Genomic DNA, 7,567 nt, shown 5'->3' on the forward strand with positions numbered 1-7,567 from the left:
CCCTTCTTGTATTACATAAATACAGATATTTCGGCTATCCTAACAAGGGCTTTTATTTAATTGAGATTACAAACCTGGCTGGTCCGCGGCCCCTCTGGGGAGGAATCCCGCACGAATACGGGTTTTATTACATCTGATGCTAACACATTCCGAGCATGTAAGAGACTTAAATATACACTCTGGTTAGTTGTAGGTTAGATTAGTAGATAGTTGAGGTTTGTTTGTTTGTTTTTTTTCTTTTCGGTTTTTGTTTTGTTGTTTTGTTTTTTTTGTCAAATTTTGGCTATTGTATATTTGAGCTAATTGTATATCAATGTTTATATCTGAGAGTTATGTTTATTTTTGTAAACTTGTAAAAATGTTAAATTTCTAATAAAAATATCTATTAACAAAAAAGAATCTATTTATATTTGGAAGAGAATGGGCTTATCAGTGATATGCAACATGGTTTTGTGTGGGGAGATCATGAGTTCTTTGAGGAAGTGACCAAGTTGATAGATGAAGGAAGGGCTGTAGATGTCATATACTTGGACTTTTGTAAGGTGTTTGATAAGGTTCCCCATGGTAAACTAATGGAGAAAGTGAAGTCACATGGTGTGCGGGGTGTTCAAGCTAGGTGGTAAAAGAACTGGTTGAGCAACAAGAGACAGAGAGTAGTAGTTGAAGGGAGTTTCTCGAAATGGAGAAAAATGACCAGTGGTGTTCCGCAGGGAGCAGTGCTGGGGCTCTGTTGTTTATGATATACATAAATGATCTGGAAGAGGGCATTGGTTGTCTGATCAGTAAGTTTGCAGATGACATGAAGACTGGTGGAGTAGCAGAATGCATAGGGGACAGTCAAAGAATACAGGAGAATATAGATAGACTGGAGAGTTGGGCAGAGAAGTGGCAGATGGAGTTCAATCCGAGCAAATGTGAGGTGATGCATTTTAAAAGGTCTAATTTGAGAGCGAACTATACTGTCAGTGGAAGAGCCCTGGGAAAAGTTGATGAGCAGAGAGATCTGGGAGTTCAGGTCTATTGTACCCTGAAGGTGGCTGCTCAGGTGGATAGGCTGGTCAAGAAGGCATATGGTCGGCTTGCCCTCATCAGACGGAGTATTGAGTATAAGAGCTGGCAGGTCATGTTAACATTGTACAAGACTTTGGTGCCAGCTATGAAGAGAGGTTGAGTAGGTTAAAAAAAAGGAGATTGGGAGGGAGGGACCTGATTGTGGTCTACAAAATCCTAAAGGTTATAGACAGGTTGGATAGAAATAAGCTTTTTCCCAGGGTGAGGGATTCAGTAACGAGAGTTCAAGGTGAGAGGAGAAAAGTTTAAGGGGAATACACACGGAAAGTACTTTACACAGAGGGTGGTAGGTGCCCGGAACGCATTGCCAGCAGAGGTAGTAGAGGCAGGCACAGTAGATTCATTTAAGGTGCTTCTGGACAGATGCATGAGTAGGTGAGGAGCAGAGAGATACAGATGCTTAGGAATTGGGCGATAGGTTCAGACAATGGATTTGGATCAGCACAGGCTTGCAGGGCTGAAGGGCCTGTTCCTGGGCTGTAAATTTTCTTTGTTCTTTGTTCAAAGTTATTTTAATTCAGTGAGACAAATACCAATTGGCATATGTTGCAGATCAACTTAATTTTGACTAATTTCAGACCAAAACTGGGTGTCTAATAATTGAATTTCCTTTCTCTTCCCACACCTTGTGGTGTATGAGAAGGATAAAGCATGTTGTCCCTGGAACAGTTCACCAGCCTGTCAGCAGACTGACTGGGAGATCCTCCAGCTCTTACCATCTACCAGGGAGAATTGATGTGTTGATAATCAAGTTGTGTAGCCATATTACAAGTGCACCTTCTACATGCATCAATTCTTGGAGTGGGACTCAAATCCTGAGCTTCTGTTTCAGAGACAGGTACGTGACCCATTGTGTGACAACATCTCTTCCAATGGATTTTACTGCTTGATAGTAAAATGTAATTTCATTGGAATAATGGCTTTGCAGTGAACCTTTGAATTGTAGACTTCAATATACATTCTTGGAATTTGGGCTTTGTTGTTGAGGCGGACATTTATAGTTCAATTTTCACTTTCTTGATAGGGTGGTGATGAGCTTAAGAGAAATGTGGGGCCTGGCTCACTGTGCCAGTGGCACTTCTGAAGCTAATTAAATTTCTACTCTCTGAAGAAATTTTCTAAACTCAACTCAGTAATTTATTTTGAGAAAACAAAAATAATTTCCATGATCTTCCTTTGTGTTTACCCATAAGTGTAACTAACTGTCTGAAGTCAAAATGAGACGGCATGGTACATTGGTGAGACCAAGCAGAAGCTCCGGCGACAGATGAATGGGCACTGCACAACAATCTACAGACAGGAGTGTTCCCTCCCAGTCGGAGAACACTTCAGTGGTCCGGGACATTCAACCTCGGACCTTTGGGTGACCATCCTCCAAGTCAGACTTTGGGACAGGCAACAGTGCCAAGTTTGGTACCCATGGGGATGGCCTCAACCGGGACTTTGGGTTCATGTCACACTACAGGTGATCCCATTGCACTATACACACACAGACACTCCTGCACACACACACACAAACACAGGTACTCCGACACACATACACACACACACACACTCACGCAGATCGTCTCTCACTCCCACACACACCCTCTCACAGACTTATACCCCTTTGCACTCACACTCACACACATACACACACTCTCACAGACAATCATAACCCCATCACCGCCCCACCCCCAACACCCCCCACATACACACGCATGCACACATACACACACACAGACAAACGTATAACTTTGTGGGATGATTTTGTACTTGCAGAATTACATTTTACTTTGCTCAAAAACTGCATGAACCGTTTTTTAGATTAGAATCAGTCTGACCATTGTGGCAGAGACAGCCCCACACAGGGAAGCTAACACCTTCAATACATTATCTGGGCCGACATGACACCAGTTGTAAAAGTTCACTTGCAACTTTTTAAAAAGGTTTTGCGATTTACATATGAAAGAACTGAAACCAAAATGGTCATTCTAAAAGATTTGAGACTTAACAAACAATCCAGGTCTTTTTCAATATATAGTTTCAGTTACATCACACTGAAAACTTGCGTTATAAATTCTGTGTCTTACAGTCTTATTCTCACAACTACCTGATGAAGGAGCAGTGCTCCAAAAGCTTGTGCTTCCAAATAAATCTTTTGGACTATAACCTGGTGTTGTGTGATTTTTAAGCTTTTAAATAAAGGCTTGTTGATTATCTACTTTATTAGTGTTGTATTCAATTTGTTTGTGCACAAACAAAAAGCTCAAAAATGATGTAATATAGAGTCATAGAGAGGTACAGCACGGAAACAGACCCTTCGGTCCAACCTGTCCATGCCGACCAGATGTCTCAACCCAATCTAGTCCCACCTGCCAGCACCCGGCCCATATCCCTCCAAAATCCTTCCTATTCATACACCCATCCAAATGCCTTTATACGCCAGGGAAATTTGGTAGAGCTGCTCGGGAGGATTTAAACTAATAAGGTGGGGGGTGGTGGACCCAGGGAGATAGTGAGGAAAGAGATAAATCTGAGATGGTACAGTTCAGAACAGAAGAGAGTCAAACAGTCAGGGCAGGCAGGGACAAGATAGGACTAATAAATTAAACTGCATTTATTTCAATGCAAGGGGCCTAACAGGGAAGGCAGATGAACTCAAGGCATGGTTAGGAACATGGAACTGGGATATCAAGCAATTACAGAAACATGGCTCAGGGATGGGCAGGACTGGCAGCTTAATGTTCCAGGATACAAATGCTACAGGAAGAATAGAAAGGGAGGCAAGAGAGGAGGGGGAGTGGTGTTTTTGATAAGGGATAGCATTACAGCTGTACTGAGGGAGGACATTCCCAGAAATACATCCAAGGAAGTTATTTGAGTTGAACTGAGAAATAAGAAAGGATGGTCACCTTATTGGGATTGTATTATAGACCCCCTAATAGTCAGAGTGAAATTGAGAAACAAACTTGTAAGGAGATCACAGCTATCTGTAAGAATAATAGGGATGTGGTAGGGGATTTTAACTTTCCAAACATAGACTGGGCCTACCATAGTGTTAAGGGTTTAGATGGAGATGAATTATTAAATGTGTACAAGAAAATTTTCTGATTCAGTATGTGAATGTACCTACTAGAGAAGGTGCTTGAAAATGTGTTGCTGGAAAAGCGCAGCGGGTCAGGCAACATCCAAGGAGCAGGAGAATCGACGTTTCGGGCATGAGCCCTTCTTCAGGAATCTTGCCCAAAACGTCGATTCTCCTGTTCCCTGGATGCTGCCTGACCTGCTGCGCTTTTCCAGCAACACATTTTCAGCTCTGATCTCCAGCATCTACAGTCCTCACTTTCTCCTACTAGAGAAGGTGCAAAACTTGACCTATTCTTGGGAAATAAGGCAATGCAGGTGACTGAGGTGGCAGTGGGGGACCACTTTGGGGCCAGTGACCATAATTCTATTAGATTTAAAATAGTAATGGAAACGGATAGACCAAATCTAAAAGTTGAAATTCTAAATTGGAGAAAGGCCAATTTTAACGGTATTAGGCAAGAACTTTCAAAAGCTGACTGGGGGCAGATGTTCGCAGGTAAAGGGACAGCTGGAAAATGGGAAACCTTCAGGAATGAGAATATCTAGATGTAATTGGTCTTTTCTTCTTAAGAACTAAAAATTGAATGTTTATCATTTGGACATTAACAAATAACACAACTCTGATTTCGAAATCTGCTTAGTCTATAGCAAATTTATCATTTTCATTCTTGGAGAAGTTGCATAGTCAAGTCAAAGGAAATTTATGGAATATGTTTCCCTCACGTTGTACCCTAGCAGCATTGCCTTTGTGCTCGCCTTGCATTCTGAGTTATGGTCAAAGTCTTGGGCTAGATCTGTCTCCAAAATTTTAGCCTAGTCCAGTGATGTAACCATTACACCATCATGTCTCCCTAACAGTTAATATACCTAACCAGAAAATAAATACAATATTGTTTACAAACATTAATTCACAGCTAAATATTTGTTAATATCCAAATCTATCTTTTTAAAAGTTTAAGTAGTTGAAATAAAGGGAAGAGTAAGAAAAAGAATTATGATGGGTGTGTTCTGAAGATTTAAACTTGATCGACACTAAAACTAAAACTATTTATTAACCAAATTTAATCTGTTGTCTTCATGCATTTTAAAATTATCTGAAGAAGAGATGGCAGATGTTAGAACAAGGTGTAGTACCAGAGGACTGTAAATTAACATTCTATCTATATTTTAGCAGGAAAGTGGAAGGTCAAGCAAACAGTTTAGCATCAGCAGTGGCAGAGACAAATAGAGTCCCTACCATGGGAAAAAGATTAGATATACATATACATATACCAGAAATATGTGAATGCATAATAATATGAATGGATTTCTTCAGTGGAAGTTTTGCGTGACCAGCCAATTGATATTTTGGAAGTAACACCAGGCAGAATAGGCTGTATCATCTGTTAGATATCACAAATCTAATTTCCAAGAAAGCCTATGAGGCATTAAGTAACAGAAGAGTCAACATTGCAGAGTTTAGGACAAGTATCAGAATGGTTAACTAACTTGTCACAAAAGCAGGGAGCAGGAATAAAAAAGTAACTACTTCAAAGATGGAATCCCATAAGGAGCAATACAGGACCACTGTTCAAACAACTTAAGCATTAGGATTTATTTCTTATTGGGTAAAATTAACAATTGGAGAAATTATGCTAAACTTGTAATGAACCTTGAATAAGCCATATAGGAATTTACATTCAGTGAGCTCTATCTAGCAGGATAAAGTGAACAGACTAATCACTACCCTCTCCGGAGGAGACAAATGGGAGTTGATAAAATCGAGGTCTTTATGTAAGGTTTTGATAGCAAAGACAGAGCAAGTGTTTCCACATGTGAAGAAGAATAAAACTTAAAGCAATTAAGAGTCAACTGAAAATCAAAAAAAAAATTCAGAGGAAAATCCTTTTCATAGTGAATGATAAGAATGTGGAAAGGTCAAAGAATATTGCGTGCAATTCTGGTCTCCTTCCTATCGGAAAGATTTTGTGAAACTTAAAAATCCCAGAAAAGATTTACAAGGATGTTGGAGGATTTGAGCTATAGGGAGAGGCTGAACAGGCTGGGGCTGTTTTCCCTGGAGCATCGGAGGCTGAGGGGTGACCTTATGGAGGTTTACAAAATTATTGAGGGGCATGGATAGGGTAAATAGACCTCCCTGGGGTGGGAGAGTCCAGAACTAGAGGGCATAGGTTTAGGGTGAGAGGGGACAGATATAAAAGAGACCTAAGGGGCATGGACGAGTTGGACCGGAGGGTCTGTTTCCATGCTGTACATCTCTATGACTCTATAAATACAGGTTGATGTGATAGATAAATAAGAACAGAAAGAACAGCAATTATAAAAATATATGAAGCCATTTTTGAGTTTCTACTCAGCATTGACCTAGTCTATATTTGTGGCTTGTATTGCAGTTGTGTTTTCTTTCTTCCTGTATCTTATTTCAACAAACAAACATAAATGACAAAAGAGTCAATAGTGTAAGTCCAAATGGGACAAGTAAAGACGTTTGTGTCTAGAGAAAGACTGATGAACATTTGGAGACTGGGCAAAGTCATTTCAGGAAATGTGGTTGAGGTAGTGGGGGTCAAGGATTTCATTGTGAATATTTATTAATATATGCCCAATCCCCAGAAATAGAGATAGAGTCGGAGGAAGGAAAGAGAATGGTGAAATATTTTTTAATCTCAGTTTTCTCTTTTTATCGGGTGGCATCTGTGACACCATCCACATTCCCCTCAGCACACATCACTTGCTTATTGCTCATTACCACTCCATTTTCCTTGCACAATCAACTTTTATCCTTTAATCACACTTATTTTCTACACTATCTCAGTTCTCTTTTGTTTCTTTTACCCGCTCCGTATTTAACATACACTACCTTTCTGGTGAAAGAGCGTTGATCTGAAACATTAAATATTTCTGTAAAGTTTGAGTAGCTTGTGATCTTGAATGGAGCTTTCATTTTTCTGTGGTTCAATTTTCTATTCCTTCTACTTCCCTTTCCAGAACCTCTTCCCCCTCTTAATGTTACAAAAAAGTAATAAGTTGATCTGTTTCAAGAGATGTCAACATTGCACTAAACAGCTGTTGCCTGGACAGAGGGGAAACCTGATTATGATGTACAAAGTTATGACAGGAAGAGTTAAGGAGAATCCTTTCACCTTAGTACAGGGATCAATAACCAGGGAGCACTGCTTTAAGGTAAGAAGCAAAAGGTTTCGAGGGGATTTGAGAGCTTTTCACCCTGAGGTGAAAAACCATTCCATTGTCCCTACTATCAGATATTATCCAACACCCCTGCCATGCTCCCCCCCCCCCCCCCCCCCGCCAAGCCAGGTTGGATTGACCAAATTTCACCCCTCCCCTGCTGAAACCAATGTTCCCAGCACACCCTGACCTACCCTAAACATTAGCCTGCTCTCCACCCCCACCCCACCCCCCCCCG

Source organism: Chiloscyllium plagiosum, chromosome 10, assembly GCF_004010195.1.
Source record: "Chiloscyllium plagiosum isolate BGI_BamShark_2017 chromosome 10, ASM401019v2, whole genome shotgun sequence".
Classification (NCBI taxonomy): domain Eukaryota; kingdom Metazoa; phylum Chordata; class Chondrichthyes; order Orectolobiformes; family Hemiscylliidae; genus Chiloscyllium; species Chiloscyllium plagiosum.